The sequence below is a fragment of the Rhipicephalus microplus genome, unplaced genomic scaffold (genome assembly GCF_043290135.1).
Source record: "Rhipicephalus microplus isolate Deutch F79 unplaced genomic scaffold, USDA_Rmic scaffold_14, whole genome shotgun sequence".
In the NCBI taxonomy this organism is placed as follows: Eukaryota; Metazoa; Arthropoda; class Arachnida; order Ixodida; family Ixodidae; genus Rhipicephalus; species Rhipicephalus microplus.
The window spans coordinates 10,152,618-10,175,054 of NW_027464587.1; the positions used below are offsets into that span (position 1 = coordinate 10,152,618).

Genomic DNA, 22,437 nt, shown 5'->3' on the forward strand with positions numbered 1-22,437 from the left:
CAGCAGTGCTGCAGTTCAAGAACAGTTGATTGAAATTATTCAGGAATGTGAAACAATCGGGGTTCGTATAGATGCAGTCGTTAGCGACATGGGTGGTGGGAATATGGCGCTCTGGAGAGAGTTTGGCATAGTTGTGGGAAAGCATTCTGTGTCAAGAGTTTCTTGTTGTCATCCTGTTGACCAAAATCGCAAGCTTTATTTTATGGCAGACACCACACATTTGCTAAAGAACTTGAGGAACCACCTCACACGTGGTCAATCGATTTTGCTTCCCGAAAATGTGGTCGAAAAGCACAAGCTGCCTTCGAATGAGGTTAACCTTGTGCCGATTCAGAAGCTGGTAGAAAGAGACTCTGAACTGCAATTAAACATAGCATCGCACTTGAAACCATCCTTCTTGGACCCAGGACACTATGAGAAAATGAAAGTTGGGCCTGCATTTTCGTTGCTAAATCACGATACTGCAGCTGCACTACGTTTCCTGGTCCAAAGGGGACATTTGCCCCGAGAAGCGTTGACAACAGCATGGTTCATAGAAACCATTTATAGGTGGTTCAAAGTACTGACATCACGTACAACGAAGCTTGGCATCAGCAAGTTAAATTATCAGAAATATGAGGACTCACTGATTTTTTAAAGGATATGGTAACTCTTTTTACAGATCTGAAGATAGGCTCTCCATCGAAACACGTGTGGAAGCCTGTGCAGACGGGCATAATTTTGGTGTGTAAAGTTGCATTGGAACTGCAGCATTATTATCTTATAGAGAAGGGCTTCTTTTTTGTTTTGCTCAGCCGATTTGCCCAAGATGCTTTTGAGAATATGTTCTCCACTCTGAGGGCGAAGAAGGCAGTACCAAAAGCTCTTCAATTTCGTAGTGCTATTCGAGCTGCTACTTTGGCACAGTTCTTTCGGCCCAGTAGAAGTGGAAGCTATGCTATCGACGATGCTCCTTCCCTAGTTGGCATCGAAAATTGCCACGCAAGAGCTCCTAACAGCAATGATACAGAAGCTGTTGAATATCCCAGTGATCTTCTCGACATAAGCATGATGGAGCATGAGTCTTATTTAACTTGCTGGGTTTGTGGTAAAGAGTGTTGCAAAGCGCACATGGATTTGTGAGCAGTGCAAAACTGCCACAGTGTCGAACGAAGCTAGTGTGCTCACAAAGTTAAAATCCTACACTGATGACAGCAAGCTCGTACCACCAGGCCCAGCAGTACTTCATTTACTCGAAACAGCTGAGAATATGTTTAGAGTGAATAGCAACGAGCTTCTGTGCAATGAAGTTACGATTGCTCAACTTGTGGCCACCACTAACGACAGTGTGCAAGCTGTCAATTGTTTTCGACCTTGCCACAACATTCAGGAGAGGTTGCTGAGAGCATTTTTTAAAACCAGAATTAACATTCTTCTGCGGAAAGAGAATATGCGTTTGGCAGCTGATGAAGCTAAGGATGCAAAAACTGGTAGTCGTAGAAATGGAAAGCAGGCTGCTACAACCAATGTAAAATAGTGTGTATGCCTCATTTCTTTCGTGTTTTCCTTCCATTTTTTTATGATGCATATGTGGTATGGCCTCTTAACCTAGTCTGTAGGTACAGTACTCACGGATTGAAATGCAGGAATTATGGTCTCAGTAACGCACATACTTTTGTTGACACTGCGTTAAGTTCGGGTCATATTGGTGTGATTTCGACTAGAACGTGTATATCAGAGCCAAAATTATTCTTAGAGACTATATTTATCACGACATGACGTGGTTATTTCGAGCAGGTGTGCATACCAGTTATCCCCAAAAAATTGATGTTGCGTTTGAATCCCCAAGTACCATACATGAGGAACTGCAATGTTTTGTCCTATTGTGATTTGATTTCAACAGTAATTACTTATCTTTGATCCGTACAGTTCAGAGCAGATGTTTTCAGTTGCCGTCATAATGTCACTGAAATTTCTAACACGTTTGCCCTGTTTGTTTCAGTGTGTACATTTTGGTCCTTTATAAGCAGTTCCCTTTAAGTAGCTTGGGTGGTGTCTCGATCTCATTTACGTTGTAATTCTGTGTGACTAGAGTTCTTGATGAGAAGCTTTGTTAACTAAGCTAAGCCTATTTTTAATATTCTGTGTCAAGTGTCCCTGTTTTTCATTATGTTTCTCGTCACTCGGGAAATTTGTTTACTTTCTGCCTTGGTGGTTTACCGCCTTAAATTTCTGCTTCAGATGTCAGTGTAGTAATGGTTTTATTCATTGCCTCTGTGTCTGTTTTCTCGTTTTTCCTCTCTTTGCTTTGCATTTCTAGCCAAAAGCAATTCTAAGCTCGTGTATTTTTATTTTGACTTCTGCTAGGTTGGCCTTTGGCTGATTTTCCTCTTGTTGTCTTGAGGCTGAAGCTATTGTTGCCCTATGATTTTACAGCTTTGCACTTGTTGTTGAGGGCAATTATAAGCTCGTGTGTTTTTATTCCAACTACATCTGGGTTGGCCTCTATTTTAGTGGCTAATTTCGCTCTTCTTCTCTTCAGATAAAGCTGTTGTTACCGTCACTAGTCTATGATTAGGCCCGTGGTTTTGCTGTGCCTATTACATCTGTTTATTATGTCTTTTACATGTATGTCCTGTTTCATGGCTACATATCTGCATAATGTTTTGCATATCCCCAGTAGGGGCTTTCCATGTCTACTTCCTATTCCTGTGCTTTCAAAAGTTCAATATGTGTACTTCATTTCATTCGCTAAATTCCACATGTGGAGTGGTAATCTTGATAAAGGTGTTTGGCACAAATTGCGTCCACTTGTCGCTAGTTGTGAGTGCACCACGAATGCCATCGCTTTTCTTTACTCTTGTCATTGTGATGTTCACGTATTGCAACAAGTCACCATTAACACATATTTCATGTCATTTATTGTGTACACTGCATAATTATCATGTATGATTGAGGCAGTCCTGCATTTTCATGAAATGTTGAATAAATGTCATGTTTTGTGCCCTTCATTCAGTTTTTGCATAAAATCAGCTGTACTTGAACTTTGGTGTTTATCAATAAAGTGACATTATGGAATGGGGTTTCCTAATGAATACCAGGCCCTATTGTTCGCTCGACATATTGCATGCTATTATGATGGCATATGCATAAACATGTCATGCCATGAACATCCCAAGTATACGTGTGTACTCAATGCTGCCTTCCCAGACGCAGTCATTCTTATGTATTCATGCCAGGGAAGACCGAGGTGTGATGGATGTTGAGTGGCCTAGAGCCGGTATGTAAGTGCAAAACATTATTCTAAGAGAGATGTATTCTGCTTAAACAATGGGGACAATCATATGAGCAAAGAAGGAACTTCATGTACCACTGGACACAAACGGTATGGACCTCACCAGAACACAGAGGAGAAACATTATGCACATTATCGCACTACCCCAACCTCTGTCCTTGTGAAATGCGAGCTGTTCGTACCTTATAATAATAACCAAGTAGCTTGACATGCGTTATTTCTTTATGGAGCAAGCTATGCTTACTCATTTTTATTGATTGTATTTTAACACACCTATTAAAAGAATAAAGGCATGGACGAGAACATAGGTAGAAAATTTCATTGCACACATGCTGGACTAACAACTGCAAGTCTCCAATTGGAATATGTTTTACAGCAATCGCAAATGTTAGTATGGTCGGGCTGCATGCACCCCTTGTATGCAGATTTTTAGGTCCTGTCGAGGAGGTTAAACTCTCAAACACGTTGGCAGATAGAAGAGAAATGCAGGGAAAAAGGACAAAGTTCAGTCTTCATATATGTTTTATTTGTTGGGTTGCGCATTCAGCTACTAGAGAGAGATGCTAAAAAGCACTATGCGTGCGCGAACGCTATCTTTTTTTGTATTCTTCAGATAGTATTTCGTTTGTTTACCGCCTGTCTTACGTAATACTTCTATGGGCTCTATTGCCTCCTCAGCTGCGCTTTCTTTTTTTTTTTTCAATATGAGCGAACTCACCCAGTTTTACACTAGTTTACATATCAATATACCTTCTATGCGGACTGTAACAAGCCACGTCTGTCAATATACGCGCACGATGTGCAGCAGTTGTTTAAATTACTGTACATCGAATAATGCGAGCAGCATATAACCTCACAGACCGAAGAAAGAATCAGCATGACCATGTGACCTGATTTTGTCAGCACTTGCCAATAGTATCACATGGCCTAACTCGCCCACGCAGTCGCTTCATGCAATTGACGGTGAACTCGAACTGGTCGGCCCCGCGCCGACAACGTATATCTGAGTCTTTCCTTCGGCTGCGCACGGCGCTGTATTAAATATTGCTGCGGCGACCTTTTGAAGCTTTCGGTACCGACGGTCCAAGAAGAGCGTGCCAAAGTCATAGTTGCTTTCGTAGTTTTTTCTACAGTAAAGGTTGGCTTCTTCGCACAAAAAGCTTGCTTTGAAAACGTAGAACGATCCATTGCCTGTTTTGCGAGGGGTAGCTAGCTTTCTATTCCTTCGAATCGACCAACGAACGAACGAGTAATGTCACCACACTAACGGTACAAAGAACTGTTCAGCGACGAATGAAATGCAAAGGAAGTGTACCGAATACGAAATACTGGCAACGCCGCACACACGTTGGGGCAGCGATGAAGAATCTCGGAACGATGGCCGCCGTAGACTTTGCTTCTGTGAAGCGAGCGCGCGCTCCCCGAACAGACGCCACCGGCGTACCTTTTCAGCATACCCGAGGCACGGCCGCTCGATGAAAAACGCACGACGCAGCAGTGCCCGAGCTGCCCAAGCGTCTGGCACAACCAGTGCGCCCGCGTGCTTTCGCGATCGTAGTTTCCTGGTAGACACTCTGGGGGCGCTGCTGTGGCTGCTGGGAGAGGAGGTAGAAGCGAAGGGGTGCGGTTGGCGCTGCTTTAGTTTATTTTTCAGGGACTTTACATGTGTGCCGTTACAGACGACATCTGTTGACAGAGTACACACTAGGGCGAGCTCAGTGCGAGCGCCACTCACAGGTGGCGCCACGACACCACAGTTAGCAAAAACTGAGTTGGCGTGGGTTGGTCGTTGCTGCCGGATGACTGACGTATAATACCAAATAAATTTTCTAATGGGTCTTGGCTGGTCTTTGATGTCATTATGTATTTAACTGCTACTTTCCCTGTCAAATAAGAAAGCATTTCTCGCACACTAGTTACAGTCACACGCAGTCCAGTCACGTAGATTATATCCACGTAGTCCCGTAGCACATACTTCGGCTGAAAATTAAGGTCACACACGGCAGATGTGTCGTCCAGGGCTTTGTCCGCTCGATAAAAATTTCTTTCCCATTGCTTCTTCGGGGCTGCATCCTTCGGAACGCCGAACAAAGACGGCTTCTTGCTGCCCTTCACGTAGACATAACCTGTACGCCTGGCGCAAAACAGTGGTTTTGCCGCCGCGGAAGCATTTTAACCTCGTTTGAGGGTCACTGCTTGTCAGGCAACATCACTGTTCGCCGAAGAACATAGGGGGTTGAGGATGTAAAGCGCGACGAGTTCTCAAAGTAACAAAACTCGCACACACTGACCACCACTCCAAGCAGGCAGCAACTGCCCCAGCGCCAACGCTCGCTATACTTATTCCTGCGGTGGCGCCACGCCACGGAGGCGCGCCGAAGGACGTTTGTGTGACCAACGCCTCCTCTAAACAATGCTTGGGAAATGGCGATAGTTATAGCGCGAGAACAAAACGACGACACAGAGACAAGAAGGACACGAAAGACACGAGCGCTCGTGTCTTTCGTGTCCTTCTTGTCTCTGTGTCGTCGTTTTGTTCTCGCGCTATAACTATCGTCATGCCATACCAACTAGCCCCAGCTGCCACACTTGGGGAATGGCTCGCACTCCTAGCGGAGTTGGCCTGCCTTCAGTTTTCAGCAAGCACCGCGCGGTGGCGCTCGCGAGCGAGAATAATATCGGGAATATTGGGAATATTGTATTAGAACAGAAGGCAGCAGAAAGGGGGGTGGTATTGGGGCATTCATTCATAAAAGTACAGACTGGCAAAGGGTCAAGCAGGAGTGCAAGGAACATTTATGGCTAAAAGGGAAAGTGGCAGGTAAAATGACACTCCTTGGTTTCGTGTACTTGTGGACGGGAGCAAAGTCCAGAGAAGAGAACCAGGCAATGGTAGGGTGTATATCAAAGGACACTCAGGAGTTAGAAAGAGAGTGCGAGATAATTATACTAGAAGATATGAATGCGCACATAGAAGATATAGATGGGTATACCGACCCGACAGGCAAAATGATCATGGATTTGTGTGAAAGGCTTGATTTGATCATTTGCAACAGTACCGATAAGTATGAAGGGCAAATAACATGGGAGGTAGGAAGGCTGCAGTCGACGATAGATTATGCACTGATGTCACATAGGATGTATGATAAGCTCAGGGGAATGCACATAGATGAAGGTGGCTCCAGAAGTCTGGGTAGTGATCACAAACGTATCAAGCTAAGTTTTGGAACAGCAGTGAAAGTGGGAAGGAGACAAGATGAGAGACTACGGGAAAATTTTTATTCAGAAAGGCGAATTGAAATATCCACTAAAAAAATTGAGAAAGTAATCACGGAGGATAATAAGGCAGTGTGGACATACATGAATCTAATTAGACTCTTTGAGCTAGAGCTTGCTAAGGCGCGTAACAAGTCACCCTAGAAAAGAAGACACAAACCCAAAAGTTGGTGGGATGAGGAAGTTAAGAGAGTCATAGCAAAACGTCAGGAAGCCTCCAGGGAACATAGACATGCTAAGCAGCGGGGTGCACCGACCGACGATGTTGAAAGAAAATCGGAAACCTTTCTAAGCTGTAGAAGGGCTGCATCCCTTCTGATCAATAAAAAGATTAGAAGAAAGGGAGCTCAGTGGCTGGCAGAAGTTAATAAAAAAGATAGAAAGGCAGCTGCGAAAATTCGTAACCATCTAAACTCCCTAAGAAATGAGACGAGCCTAGAGCAGAGTTTTATAACTACAGCCCAAGGTGCCAGGCTAGAAGGGGATGAAGCTATTGAATATATAAGAGCAAAGGTGACAGAAAAATTTCAACAAAGAAGTTCTTTATGCACCACAATAGACAAGGGCGAATCAAGTGGTTCAATGGCTCCATTTTCACAACGAGAGTGGGAAAGGGCTGAGAAAAGGGTTCCTAGTAATACACCAACAGGCCCAGATGGCATTCTAATTAGGCTGATAAAGACATTAGGTCCGAAGCTTAAGCAGGCTTTGAGAGAGGCAGTGAGCAAAATAATAATCGATGGCGAATTTCCCGATGGATGGAAACTCAGCAGGATGAGCATGATCTATAAAGGAAAGGGGGACAAAGCTGACATAAACAACTACCGTCCTATAACAGTGACATCAGTGGTCTACAGGCTGGCGACGCAGATTATAAAGGAAAGACTGCAGGCATGGATAGAAGATGAGGGGGTGCTGGGGGAACTGCAGAATGGGTTTCGGAAACACAGGAGGTTGGAAGACAATCTGTTCTCACTGACGCAGTGCATCGAAATAGCAGAAAAGGAACACAGGCCCCTGTGGCTATCATTTTTTGGATATCAAGGGAGCGTACGATAGCGTGGTTCAAGAGGAATTGTGGGGAATACTGGACACACTAGGCTTAGAACATGTAGTCACTAATCTTTTAAAGGGTATCTATAAAGGTAACAAGGTAGTTATAAAGTGGGAAAAACAGGTATCCAAGCCTGCAGAGGTAAAACGGGGGCTTAGGCAGGGGTGCCCCCTGTCACCCTTATTATTCATGATGTACCTACAAGGATTGGAGGCAAAATTAGAGAGAAGTGGGCTGGGCTTCAACCTCTCTTTAGTCAAACCAGGAAAACCTATTGATCAGGCACTACCAGCATTAATGTACGCAGATGATATAGTGCTAATGGCCAACAACAAGGAAGATTTGCACAGATTGATGGACATCTGCGGTAATGAGGAAGATAGGTAAGATTTTAGATTCAGTAAGGAAAAATCAGCAGTCATGATTTTCAATGACAACGAAGGTAGTGAGCTTAGGATACAGGACGTCACGCTAGAGATAACAGATAAATACAAATATCTGGGCGTATGGATAAGCAATGGGACCGAGTACCTAAGGGAACACGAAATATACGTGACGACTAAAGGTAACAGGAATGCACCAGTGATGAAAAATAGGGCGCTGTGTAATTACAATAGGTATGATGTTGTGAGAGGAACATGGAAAGGGGTCATGGTTCCTGGGCTGACGTTCGGCAATGCGGTCTTGGGCATGAGATCCGAAGTTCAAGCAAGATTAGAAATTAAGCAACGTGGAATAGGCAGGCTTGCTTTAGGAGCTCACGGGAATACACCAATTCAGGGAGTACAAGGTGATATGGGATGGACATCATTTGAGGGCAGGGAAGCTAGCAGCAAGATAAAATTTGAGAAGCGATTGAGAGAAATGGGGGAAGAGCGTTGGGCTGGGAAGGTTTTCAGCTACTTGTACATTAAGAATGTGGATACAAAATGGAGGAAGCGAACCAGGAAGTTGACTGGTAAATACTTGAAAAACAGCAGGTGGCCAAACCAAAAAGAACTATCGGTTAAGAAGAAAGTGAAGGAAACGGAGACTGACATGTGGAGAATGGGCATGATTAAGAAGTCCGCACTAGAGATCTATCGAACTTTTAAGCAGGAAATTGCCAAGGAAAAGATCTACGATAATACTCGGGGTAGTTCTCTACTGTTTGAGGCAAGGACGGGGGTACTGCGAACCAAGACATATCGGGCCAAATTCGAAGGGGTAGACACAGTGTGCAGTGCGTGTGGAGAGGAAGAAGAAACTGCCGAACACTTGATAATGTTCTGTAAAGGGCTTCACCGTATAGTTCAGGATGATGGCACAGAGTTTTTCAAAGCACTGGGGTTTAGGGACCGGGAGGGCAAACTAGACTTTAGGCAAGTAGACTTAACCAGAAGGAGGTTATCTGATTGGTGGCTAAAGTCAAGGCACGAGTGAAAATTAAACTCTTCACTGCAAAGTACGAATCCTCAAACTCACTTTTTAAGAAAAAAAATAAATAAATATAGTTTTGAGTTCATTAGGTATTACGGCTTAGTGGCGCTAGCCACCACCCAATCTAAAGGGCACAGCCTTATCCAACCATTATCACTGTGACGGGTGGTACCAGCCATAGAGTTTCCCACAATACTAACTAGAGGGAACAATGGCGCTAGTGTCTATGGGAGCTGCAACGCACGGCACTTCAACGAGCATGAAAATGATGGGTAGTACACACATTTGTATAATTTTCGTACTTCTGGCCTGCTTCTGGCTCCGTGTGTTCGTGTGGCTTGGAGCTGTTTTTTCACGAAAACATAAATTAGCAAATGCTCACCGTTTGTGCTTCACAACCTTATTCTTTTCAGCTTACTATTTCAAATCAAGTCCCTAAGTTCAAAAGGGTTCGTTTTTTTTTTTCAAAACAAAACCGAAACACAGCAATAAACAAAGCCGCAAGTACGATTCGCCGCCCACAAGTACGAAGACTAGGAAAATGTGTGTACTACTACCAACGTTTTTAGACTACTACTATGGTGGCTACAAGAGGAAGGTGGGAGCACCACCAGCTGCGGAGTGTAGCAACAGATCATGGCGGCAGCGGCGGCGCTGCTGTAGCTTTTTAGATAGGTCGGTGGGGGCGAGCGTCCTTGACGGCCAAACAGGTCAGGCGCTGCACGAGAAGGTATGCGCACTTTGCAGAGCTTGCGACCTCCATGTAATAACTGGAATGCAGCTGTGTGCACTAGCAATGGGGCGTTTTAAACGAAAATTTAAGCACGGAATGTATACCGAGATTTAGGCAACGAACTACCTCTAATGGCATGCAAACCTACGCGGTAGCACCCAAAAGGCAAGGCGGCGTACTCCACGATAAGACCGTGCGTATAAGTTCGAATACCATTTGAAACGTCGGTGTAAAACGATCATATGCTCTCAATCGCAACGTTCGGTACCTCCCTTTACCTTTCAATGCGTAACTTTTAAGGATTTTATTATATTGTAGTTTTCGCAGCTGTTCACTTTTTCGATGAGTTTCGTGTCTGGTGAATTTTCTACACACCGAGTGACGTATATTCAATCAAGAAGATTTTAATAAAAATTGTATACATGCGCAACGTTCAGGGAATTAACAGCCTGCATCTGTATTTTTGTACATCGCCAATCTCATACAGCAAGCAGCTGTAAATTACAATCACATGAAAGCGCAACTCCACACATATTCACGTTACGCGACGAAGCTTCAAATAGTGCATTCGCTGCCGTCGCTTGCCCTCCCGTGCCTTGTTTTCCGCTTTTACAATGAAGTGCAGCCTTGTCATTGTATGAAACTTGACGAGCCTGTTAGGAACATCTCTGGAATGTTTTTTGCAGCCAAGATGAGTTAGCCGGTTTCTTGTCAATGCAGAAATGAAGTCCATGCTATTTGCTTTAAGCTTGCTGAAGCTAAAGCATCGCACGAATGAGTCTTCCATGTTTTCGATAAAAGCCTGCAGTTCATAAGATGGGTAGAGCAGCCCACCCCGGTCTACTTCTCTGATTAGGCAGGCGTCTGCGGGCATATCAGAATAGCGTGGTCGGATAAGGGCTTTCATCACTAGAGCCAACGCCCCATACTCTCTCGATCTCTTCCTTATATGCATACAAACCCCTGACCATCTCAGCACTGAAAAAAGTGAAGGCATAGTTCACTTTCATTTTTTTCAAATCCGTTTGGATCGATGACGACTCTTGTGACACGAGGCATTGCTTTAAGCCGCACAATATCCCTATTGTCACACTTCCATGCCTCTTTCACAACATCTATCCTGACCCTTCCTTCGGGCACCTGAAGACCCGTCGACACAATGCTGTTGCGGGCGCACTTCACAAGATGCGGAAAGTCTCATAAGAAGTGCAGACTTCTGCTATGATCTGCAGGGTGCTTCACTTTGCAAACAACTGACTTTGAAGAACCCTTGATGCCAAATTGTCGCCACATACTCCTGTTCCAGGATGCACCATCTGTGGTCACAAAATCCACAAAAAGCCCAGACTTCTCGGCAGTTAGTGTTGCATCGACAATGATTTTTGCAAGCACATCTGCCTTGACATTTCCATGGGAGCCGAAAACCCCTAAGATTTGCTGAAAGTTGCCTGAAAATGGCTGGTACAATACTACTAGACCGTGATCACACGTTTGTGTGCTTTGATCTAGAGAAGTGTATTTGCCCAAGTCAACGAAACCTTCGATGAGTCCAGTGCTTGTCACTTTGAGGCTCTCCGAGAGCTTCAGCTCGTCAATTAAGAGACCTCTGTGCCTGTGAAACTCATCTATACTTTTGGTTTTTTCTTCGATGGCAGCAAAAACATTATCATTGAACCCAAAGTTGCTCTTATAATTTCTCACGTACTTGTTCAAACAACTCTTGCTGGGCAAGACCATTATTTTATACTTTCTAATATGCTCATACAGCTTTGGGCTTTTCATGCGCATTATAATGCAGTCCCGAAGCCATTCATCGCTGTACTTTATCCCCTGTGTTCCTTTCCTTTTCGCTGCTTCAAAGCATTGTACCTGCTGCCGCTGTTTCTCGGGCAGCTTAGACAGACTCTCCTGAAGGTTTGATTCAGAGAGGGCAGAATTACTTTGCTTCATTTTCGCAAGCATTTGCTTTAGTTCACTGACTTTTGCCTTTTCTCGCCTCAACTGTCTTCCCCGCATAATTAGTTTCTTCGAAGCACGGTAACCAGTAGCCACTCTAGCTTTTCTCTTCTTATAGAATGCTTGGTTCAAAAACAGTTTCCTCAGATACCTGCAGTGTATACAAGGTCTTTGATCTTGAGACGTGCCTGAGCAACTTTTACTGTACAACTTGTTTCCATGCGTTCTGTATTTTGATTGATTGGAACTGTTAAGCCACTCCAGTGGAATAGCACCTTGCTCAAAACCGGAGCACACAACCATCTCGTTGATGGAGTGGAGGAGGCTTTCCACAGCATTCACACCAAACACGTCCACTTTTTTTACAACTTTCCCTTGCACAAACACTACACAATGATAGCGAGTATCCTCAGCAGAGCACAACACCAATTTCTTGAAGCACTCACTATCACCATCTTGAGCACAAACAGTAAACGCAGCAGCGTTCGGGGCATCCGCAAGTAGGCACATCGACCAGTATTTGCTTGGAAGCTTCTCACCTTTCATATGCTCCAGTTTTTCCACTGTACACGACGCGCCGGGAACACGTTCACCGTTCGTTGTCACATCTAAAGAAGAATCGTGCTCCATCGAAGGAAGTTCGTTTTCATCGTTCACTTTTCTTTTTTTGCCGATCACTTCTCCTCTCGATGTCCGGGAGCTGCGCTTCTGAGGAAGCTTTTTAGAGAGATAACTCGGCGTGTTTGGGAAGATCGACGGTATTGCATCGTCAGTAAGGCATGGGCGGCCGCGAAGAATCTTCACAACTTCACCATTCACGATGTGGGTGTAATCTCTCACAATAAACCGTTGCTCGAAGTGTAACTCGCACAGGACTGCAGTTTGGTCGAGCAGTTTGTCACCACGTGGAACGTACCGCTGCCATGCTTTCAGCCGGTCCTCATCATTCGGTACGGTAAAAACAAACCTTTTTACACCTTCCTTTCGGGCTGAAACGTACCCGGTAGAGCATCCGGGCGCGAAGCAGTGAGTCTGGCGCTTCACTGGTTTAGCCATCACGATATGCAGTGTGAAGAGGCTTCAAAACTTCGAGCATCGTGCGAACAGTACGAACGCAAGCCGCGGAAACGAACATGGTCCGCTTCGGCCCAGAGGGGCATCCATAGAGAAATAAAAAAAAGATCAAGAGTGGACACTCCCGTAGACCCCAGCGGCCCAATCGACCCTAGCACACCTGGTGGTTGGTGAGAGCAAGTGGCGTGCGCTTCCTGTTTCGGTTTCATTGGGGCAAATTTTGAATTACTTTGCGTAACCGACGTTTGGCTATGACGAAAGTTCATGATTTCAGACCACTTTTCATCGCCCAAAGGATAAGTTTTTGTAGGTCGTTTTGATTTAGCGATTCCCTGTTTTGTTTTGTTCAGTGGTTCATGCGAATCAGTCGTGACGTAATTTTCATTTCGATTAAGTTATAATAAAAAGAGATGCTGGTAATGATAATTCACTAAGGTTTTATTCATCGCGCTTGCGTTTTTCTTTTGGAACAAGTTATCAATGTATATATCAGTCAAAGAGACAGAGTATCCGCAATGTTTTATTCAAAGGCAAGGTAGAGTCTGAGAATATAAAAAGCACAATATGACAAAGGTAGACAACAAATGCATCTCGCCTTACAAATAAATTGTATTAAATACAAAGAGAACACAGACAACGCACACATCGCTAGAGTTGGCAGAAGCCGAGAAGCTGGTGAAGTATGACACACCGGGCCAGTGGGTAAGTAAGGATCTATGGCAAAAACACAGCGCACAATGCTGATGAAGAAGGAAGAAGTGACATATACACAGCAATGAAGTCGCGAATCACGCCTGGGGTTAACCGAAATAATGCATAGAAAAAAAGAGCGCACAGAAACCACACGACACACTATAGCAGAAAGGCAAAGGTGCAGTGTGCTGGCTGTGCTTAAGAACAGCTAGTCCAAAATGAAAAAAAGCAGACTTGATGCCTGCTTGTCCTCAGAAAGGTAGGGCTTTGCAGCTTGCTCACAACGTGAAAGACAAACTTTATGCTACAACACTGCCACGTCTTGTGGCTCTTCTTATGCGTCGCCTTCATCAAAAACTTAAGATCCCAAGTGATTTGCGTCTGGGTGTTGCTGTGACGCTTGCGAGCTAAAATAGATTGTAGTCATCACTTATCCAGAATTGTGGACCTTAATTGGTGCTACGAGAGTGGTATTACAGGGCTAATGAATAGCAGAAGGAAACCACTTTGGCTCATTATTTTTCACAAAGGCTCTACATCGTACGTTATCACTCACAAGCTTTATAAAAATAAAATGGCAGCGTCCGCAGCCCCATCAAACGCTACAAGTTTAGGTATTCTTTTGAAAATTTTGATGGGCGAGATGGTGAGGTTGATGAGAAGGTAAAATACGAAAAGCGTGATACCGTGAACCGTGCCCACTTCATACTATGTTCCTTACCCGCTGGAAGACATTTCAACAAGCGGTTTTGTTATCGATATATTACTTGAGCTGGAGAGATGAAGCATACACAGTGACCAAGTGACCCACAGTAAAGTGTACAGTTCGCCCGCATTTGCTACAAAAATACAGGCAGGATACCCAACATTCTTTTTTAAGGTTATGCAAATCACTTCGAGCGAATACACAGTGTCCCTACTTTTCATAGCGGGTAACCTAAGCAATGTATGCAACGAAGGAGTGGTTAGTCCGTTTGAACTGAATATAAGCATATAAGACCATAATTAAGTCTGCTGTAACGAAGTAATAACATAACAAAGCTATTGCAGGATTTGTCTCAACTCGAATACTTTAGTGTAAACCCGCCACTAATTGCTAACCTTTGAACTTGTCAAGCTGTATGCCTGAGATTGAAGACTGGAACCTAACCCTATCTAAGTTTCGGTTCACAAAACGCACATGCCAACATAAACGAACCCGGCAAAACATTTTCAGAAACTTCGCGCGACACCCAGCAGAGCAGAAATGAAAATCGCCAACACTTGACAGATGGTGATACAAAACATCGCACACTTTCAGGTGATGTGCAGTGGCCTCAATCATGGCAAGAAAGTGAGATTCAAGTTGTTGTACGTGTGCAAAAGCTGCTTCTGATGGCACAGTGAGATTCCCAAAAAGTTTGCTGGGGACGTGGTATGCTTTGAGCATTGTGAAATACTGGTGGGTCCGCTATGCTGCTACTTTGGCTTGCAGATGTTTAATGGTTTGCTTGTACTTCATTGATGGAGACATTGTCGCTGGCACACAGGAACGCACTGCAATAAACAAAAAATGGATGTAAAAGCGAAGAACAACTAATCCCATACGAGCACTTTCCTCGCTCTTTCAGACCCAAGGTGCACAACTTTCTGTGGTGCAAAGTTTTCGATTCCACTATCTAAAAAACAAACCATTCACAATGTTGACAATGCACAAAAAAAATGAAAATCACTGAGAGCCCACCCTTACATTTTGTAAGAGCACACGTAGTGTCATTTTGAAGATAGTTTTACTCAGAATGTCCTAAACATAAAATAGCACATTAAAAACAGCTTCAATAAAAGCATAGTCACCATTTTCTTTAGGGCACTCAGGCGTGGAGCTGTTGGCGGAGACGTCTTCTGGAGGGTCTTGTGAAGCTTGTTCAGTGTCTCGGACAGTGCTGTCGGAACAATCTTGCGAGCGGCCTGCGGAAGTCTCTATATCAATCCACTCAGGTGAAGTGAACATACATCTTACCGGTCACACAAGTTCCTTTTGTGACAGCTGAACGACTGGTTGCGGTTTTCTCCGGCAAGACGAAGTCAGCAGAAATTCTTTCACCAGCTACAAGGAAGCTGCCACCTGCAGAGGTTTGGTCAACAGTCAATTTGGGTGAAAAAAAAGAAATCCTGACACTGAACGCACCCTGCTCATCGGGGCACCTTAATGTGTGGGAGCCGCTTTTTGAAGCCTCTACCGCAGGTCCTGAAGAAATGAAATTACGACAATGTGCCAGTAAGAGGCTTAAAATAACACAAACTGAAGCTCATCCGCACCTTGCAGGGCAGCTTCTGCAGTCATGTCACAGTCACTATTTGAAGCGACGCTCAGAGAACGTGCATATATGTGCAGTTGGTACAAGTTACATAGCTTGTAGCATGGGGAAACTTAAACCGCTCTTTCAAACGCATAAATTAGTCGAACGTGGAAGAAAAGAGAAGGCACCAACTAGGAAACAAGTAATTTGTGATTTTTGGAATTATCAACAGTGGCAGCTTTCACCGATGAAAGGTATATGTACATGTGCACTCAGGCTTGAAGATAACGTGAAATAGCCCTTTAAAGTCTTTCAAAACAAGTTGCGCAGGTCAAGAGCATCAAAAAACGACAGAAATGTAAAGCTGCTGTTAGGAAGGTAATAGCCCACAATTCACAAAATTTAAGACTTTCCAAGTGTTACTTCTATAGTGAGGTTTCTCCATCGGCTACAAAGATCTTCGCGGTTAACTGTCGCCACTGATTCAATACAAGTAGCTGTTATTGCACATATTTGAGTTTCAGTCAATCACTTACATGGTGCAGCTGGTTGCACACTGGGAACAGCCATTTTTGTAAGCCTTGTGTGCCCAGGGTCTATGAAACTTTAAGCAGTAAAATGGTCGCTACAAACCCTGTACGTTGCGTACAATAGGCTGGCCGGCTTACTGAGGAGATCATTGCGTCCAGCATACTGCATCCATGCTTTCATGCTGCATTGGCAATGAACTATCAGCTGAAAGGGGAAGTGCTTGAATAGTGATTTTTTATTGTTACCCTCACTGAGCAAGTACGAACAGTAAGCCTAAAGACATGCAAACCATACAAAAGCTTTAACACACCTGCCGTCCCGTGGTATGCGGAAGAAACTCGTCCCAGGCTTCTTGTGGGTTCTGTCATTGTTGAAGCACCACGATACACAGCAGTAGCTGCCGTAGCTTGGACCGCCGGACGGCATGGCATCAGCGCGGTCTGAAAATGTTAGTAAGTGGATGCTTCGCTGTCAAATTACGAAAAAGATATGAGCACGTCATAAGTGTACCAGCAAACCCCTTTGAATGATTAGCTAATTGATGCACAATACAAAACCAGTGATACATCTCTGACCCATAAAACTCTGACTTACAAAGATAGACGTCAAGACCACGTACAAAGATCTTCAGAAGTTTCCAGGCCGCTATCCCTTGTAATGCAATGGTATCGCGGCCTGGGAACTTTAGAACACCTTCGTACGTACGCAAAATTAGCAGTACATTGGAAAGAAAAATCGTAGTTGAAATTTGTGTGGTAAAATTATATTGTAAACGTCAAAAAAATGTGTGAGCAGCTTGCACTAGTGGCACAAGGCTAGTGAAGAAACGAAGATGATGGCCACTTGGCTAGTCCAGATTTGCCTCCGGCACACCAAGAATTATTCGTGTTGCGAGCCTTCAGGAAACGCATTGTGAAGCACGCGAGGCCCAGCGAACGCTTCTCAATATTTTGCACCGAGCCTAAGACCTAGCTGCCCAGCTATGCTCAGCGCACAGACGCTCGCGTCTGTGGCAGACGCAGCACGCGTCGCCTCGGCTTCACGCCGTGCCGCCTTTGCTATACTGCATACGTTGCACAATTTTCCCGTCTAGCCGCCGCATAGAGCCGCAAACTTTCTTTTTAGCGAACCTCCCCGTCCTTACAAGCTTCAGAAAAAAGTTACAACTGCGTGAATGAGACGCCACGTAAGAAACAAACTCGCACACACGAAGCGCAACGTGTGTGTGTGCACCTTTCTATGTTTGTTGCATGGTGTTTTATTCGCGCAGGTGTAACCGTTTTCTGAAAAAAATGACCCAACAACCCCAACAACATGTCATTCAACAAGCTTCACTTGTAAACGTGCCTCACCTGTTATCTCACGCACGAAAACGCCGACGCAGCCGACGTAGACGAAAGCGACAAAAGCTTCTCGCTGTCAGTCATGCATGGGCTTGTCGCTGGGTGGATGGTGTTTATGACAGTAAGGCTGAAGAAAAATAATCGCGTAAGGTGTGTTGAATAAATTGCTTTCATGTATAAAGAACATACCAAATTTGGGCGTACAATTATTATTTTGTGAAAACAATTCTGTTGCATTGATTATAACTTTTTTTCGCGCTTGCGCCCTCTGATGTTTGGTGAAAGCACTAGTTTGTTACGTAGTCGTGACGCACTTCCTAAGGCCAGGTTTCGCGGAGTGTCCTCTCTTGTCTTTTCTTTCTCTATGGGGCATCTGGATGGATGGATGGATGGATGGATGGATGGATGGATGGATGGATGGATGGATGGATGGATGGATGGATGGATGGATGGATGGATGGATGGATGGATGGATGGATGGATGGACGGATGGATGGATGGATGGATGGATGGATGGATGGATGGATGGATGGATGGATGGACGGACGGACGGACGGACGGACGGATGGATGGATGGATGGATGGATGGATGGATGGATGGATGGATGGATGGATGGATGAATGGATGGATGGATGGATATGGCAGTACCCTTTCGATTGGGTGGTGGCTAGCGCCACCAAGCCGTAATACTTAATGAACTCAAAACTATATTTATTTATTTATTCTTTAAAAAGTGAGTTTGAGGATTCGTACTTTGCAGTGAAGAGTTTAATTTTCACTCGTGCCTTGACTTTAGCCACCAATCAGATAACCTCCTTCTAGTTAAGTCTACTTGCTTAAAGTCTATTTTGCCCTCCCGGTCCCTAAACCCCAGTGCTTTGAAAAACTCTGCGCCATCATCCTGAACTATAGGGTGAAGCCCTTTACAGAACATTATCAAGTGTTCGGCAGTTTCTTCTTCCTCTCCACACGCACTGCATACTGTATCTACCCCTTCGTATTTGGCCCGATATGTCTTGGTTCGCAGTACTCCCGTCCTTGCCTCTAACAGTAGAGAACTACCCCGAGTATTATCATAGATCCTTTCCTTGGCGATTTCCTGCTTAAAAGTTCGATAGATCTCTAGTGCGGACTTCTTAATCATGCCCATTCTCCCCATGTCAGTCTCCGTTTCCTTCACTTTCTTCTTTACCGATAGTTCTTTTTCGTTTGGCCACCTGCTGTTTTCTAAGTATTTACCAGTCAACTTCCTGGTTCGCTTCTTCCATTTTGTATCCACATTCGTCATGTACAAGTAGCTGAAAACCTTCCTAGCCCAACGCTCTTCCCCCATTTCTCTCAATCGCTTCTAAAATTTTATCTTGCTGCTAGCTTCCCTGCCCTCAAATGATGTCCATCCCATATCACCTTGTACTCCCTGATTTGGTGTATTCCCGTGAGCTCCTAAAGCAAGCCTACCTATTCCACGTTGCTTAATTTCTAATCTTGCTTGAACTTCGGATCTCATGCCCAAGACCGCATTGCCGAACGTCAGCCCAGGAACCATGACCCCTTTCCATATTCCTCTCACAACATCATACCTATTGTAATTCCATAGCGCCCTATTTTTCATCACTGGTGCAATCCTGTTACCTTTAGTCGTCACGTATATTTCGTGTTCCCTTAGGTACTCGGTCCCATTGCTTATCCATACACCCAGATATTTGTATTTATCTGTTGTCTCTAGCGTGACGTCCTGTATCCTAAGCTCACTACCTTCGTTGTCATTGAAAATCATGACTGCTGATTTTTCCTTACTGAATCTAAAATCTAACCTATCTCCCTCATTACCGCAGATGTCCATCAATCTCTGCAAATCTTCCTTGTTGTTGGCCATTAGCACTATATCATCTGCGTACATTAATGCTGGTAATGCCTGATCAATAAGTTTTCCTTGTTTGACTAAAGAGAGGTTGAAGCCCAGCCCACTTCTCTCTAATTTTGCCTCCAATCCTTGTAGGTACATCATGAATAATAAGGGTGACAGGGGGCACCCCTGCCTAAGCCCCCGTTTTACCTCTGCAGGCTTGGATACCTGTTTTTCCCACTTTATAACTACCTTGTTACCTTTATAGATACCCTTTAAAAGATTTGTGACTACATGTTCCACGCCTAGTGTGTCCAGTATTCCCCACAATTCCTCTTGAACGACGCTATCGTACGCTCCCTTTATATCCAAAAATGCTAGCCACAGGGGCCTGTGTTCCTTTCTGCTGCAGTTCCCCCAGCACCCCCTCATCTTCTATCCATGCCTGCAGTCTTTCCTTTATAATCTGCATCGCCAGCCTGTAGACCACTGTTGTCACTGTTATAGGACGGTAGTTGTTTATGTCAGCTTTGTCCCCCTTTCCTTTACAGATCATGCTCATCCTGCTAAGTTTCCATCCATCGGGAACTTCACCATCGATTATTATTTTGCTCACTGCCTCTCTCAAAGCCTGCTTAGACTTCGGACCTAATGTCTTTATCAGCCTAACTGGAATGCCATCTGGGCCTGTTGATGTACTACTAGGAACCCTTTTCTCAGCCCTTTCCTACTCTCGTTGTGAAAATGGAGCCATTGCACCACTTGATTCGTCCTTGTCTATTGTGGTGCATAAAGTACTTCTTTGTTGAAATTTTTCTGTCACCCTTGCTCTTATATATTCAATAGCCTCATCCCCTTCTAGCCTGGCACCTTGGGCTGTAGTTATAAAACTCTGCTCTAGGCTCGTCTCATTTCTTAGGGAGTTTAGATGGTTCCAGAATTTCGCCGCTGCCTTTGTATCTTTTTTATGTACTCCCTTTCTTCTAATCTTCTCATTGATCAGAAGGGATGCAGCCCTTCTACAGCTTAGAAAGGTTTCCCATTTTCTTTCAACATCATCTGTCGGTTCACCCCGTTGCTTAGCATGTCTGTGTTCCCCAGAGGCTTCCTGACGTTTTGCTATGGCTCTCTTAACTTCCTCATCCCACCAACTTTTGGTTTTGTGTCTTCTTTTACGGGGTGACTTGTTACGCGTCTCAGCAAGCTCTAGCTCAAAGAGTCTAATTAGATTCGTGTATGTCCACACTGTCTTATTATCCTCCGTGATTACTTTCTCAATTTGTTTAGTGGCTATTTCAATCTGCCTTTCTGGATAAAAATTTTCCTGTAGTTGCTCATCTTGTCTCCTTCCCACTCTCACTGCTCTTCCAAAACTTAGCTTGATACGTTTTTGATCACTACCCAGACTTCTGGAGCCACCTTCATCTATGTGCATTCCCCTGAGCTTATCATACATCCTATGTGACATCAGTGCATAATCTATCGTCGACTGCAGCCTTCCTACCTCCCATGTTATTTGCCCTTCACACTTCTCGGTACTGTTGCAAATGATCAAATCAAGCCTTTCACACATATCCATGATCATTTTGCCTGTCGGGTCGGTATACCCATCTATATCTTCTATGTGCGCATTCATGTCTCCTAGTATAATTATCTCGCACTCTCTTCCTAACTCCTGAATGTCCTTTGACATACACTCTACCGTTGCCTGGTTTTCCTCTCTGGCCTTTGCTCCCGTCCACAAGTACACGAAATCAAGGAGTGTCATTTGACCTGCCACTTTCCCTTTTAGCCATAAATGTTCCTTGCACTCCTGCTTGACCCTTTGCCAGTCTGTACTTTTATGAATGAATGCTCCAATACCACCCCCCTTTCTGCTGCCTTCTGTTTTATTACAATATTCCCACGCGTATTTCTAAAAAAACGACACGCGCGCCACCGCTCGTCGGCATGAACAACTGACACCCTCTCCGCCAACCTCCGCAGCGCGCGATGCTTCCACCTCCCCCTTCTAGCCACCATAAGAGACCGGTTTTGGGGAGACCGGTTTTGGGAGCCGTTCGAGACCAGTTTTGGGAGCCGTTGCGATCGGACGCGCTGCACATGTGCTCCTTCCTCAACTTTCACCAGAGCCCTATATTTCGACCGGATCCTCTCGATTTCCCCCGCTTTGCATTCGGGATGGTCAGCCGCCCACTTTGATCTCACCTGACTGTCGCTAGCCCGCCGGGATCGGTACCACGATCCGTGCTGTTTTCTTGTGTGCCCGTCGGAGCTAGGCCTACGCCAGGCCTCGCCTCCGTGTGGTCACCGCTCGCCTAGCCATGGAATACCGCGTAGATGGCACTGATATCGACGCAACCGAACTCGGAAATGGGGAATGGGAGACCGTCCTACGTCTCCGAAACAAATACCGCCCTGCGACGGCTGACAACTGTCTCCAACGCCCAGCAAGCTTGATCGGCCAATTGGAAATCAGTGGCAGCGACGGCCGCCGAACCGTTGGAGAATCGCAAGATGGGACGCCAACGCCTTCAATGCCGTCTCCTCCACCAGCTCCTCCTCGCCATTTACGACGCACGCCTCTCCCGCAACTCCCGAGGGGAGACTTCAAGGTCGTTGTCCGACCCCGCGGTGGTTTGTACGTAACCAAGCAGACCCCTCGCACGCTTCTAACAGCGATCTCCTCTACGACAGCAGTTTCCCTGCAGGAAGCCCTCGCCCAAGACCAGTTGCGGCTACATCCAACCAACAATACCTTCACACTCAGCACCCCTGTGGAGGCTCGGGCGCGGGCTTATGCCGAGCTCACTTCCATCTCTCTCGGCGCTAGCCGCACAGATGTCACCGCCTACCTCGCTCCTCCCGACGATGCCGTGCGGTGCATTATTCACATGGCCTACAATGATGAGCCACACAGAGAAATTTTGGAGGGACTTGTCCCCTACAACCCGGACT

The 22,437-nt window shown here is 45.1% G+C and overlaps 1 long non-coding RNA gene across 1 annotated transcript; it reads right to left on the reverse strand.

Moving 5' to 3' along the window:
- Window positions 1-13,217: 13,217 nt before the first annotated feature.
- Window positions 13,218-17,734, reverse strand: LOC142784461 (uncharacterized). Its single transcript, XR_012888642.1, has 4 exons — window positions 17,642-17,734; window positions 15,479-16,729; window positions 15,313-15,426; window positions 13,218-15,015 (listed from the first exon to the last, which is right to left on the reverse strand). It is a non-coding gene; the product is annotated as an uncharacterized LOC142784461 (long non-coding RNA).
- Between the last annotated feature and the right edge of the window lie 4,703 nt (window positions 17,735-22,437).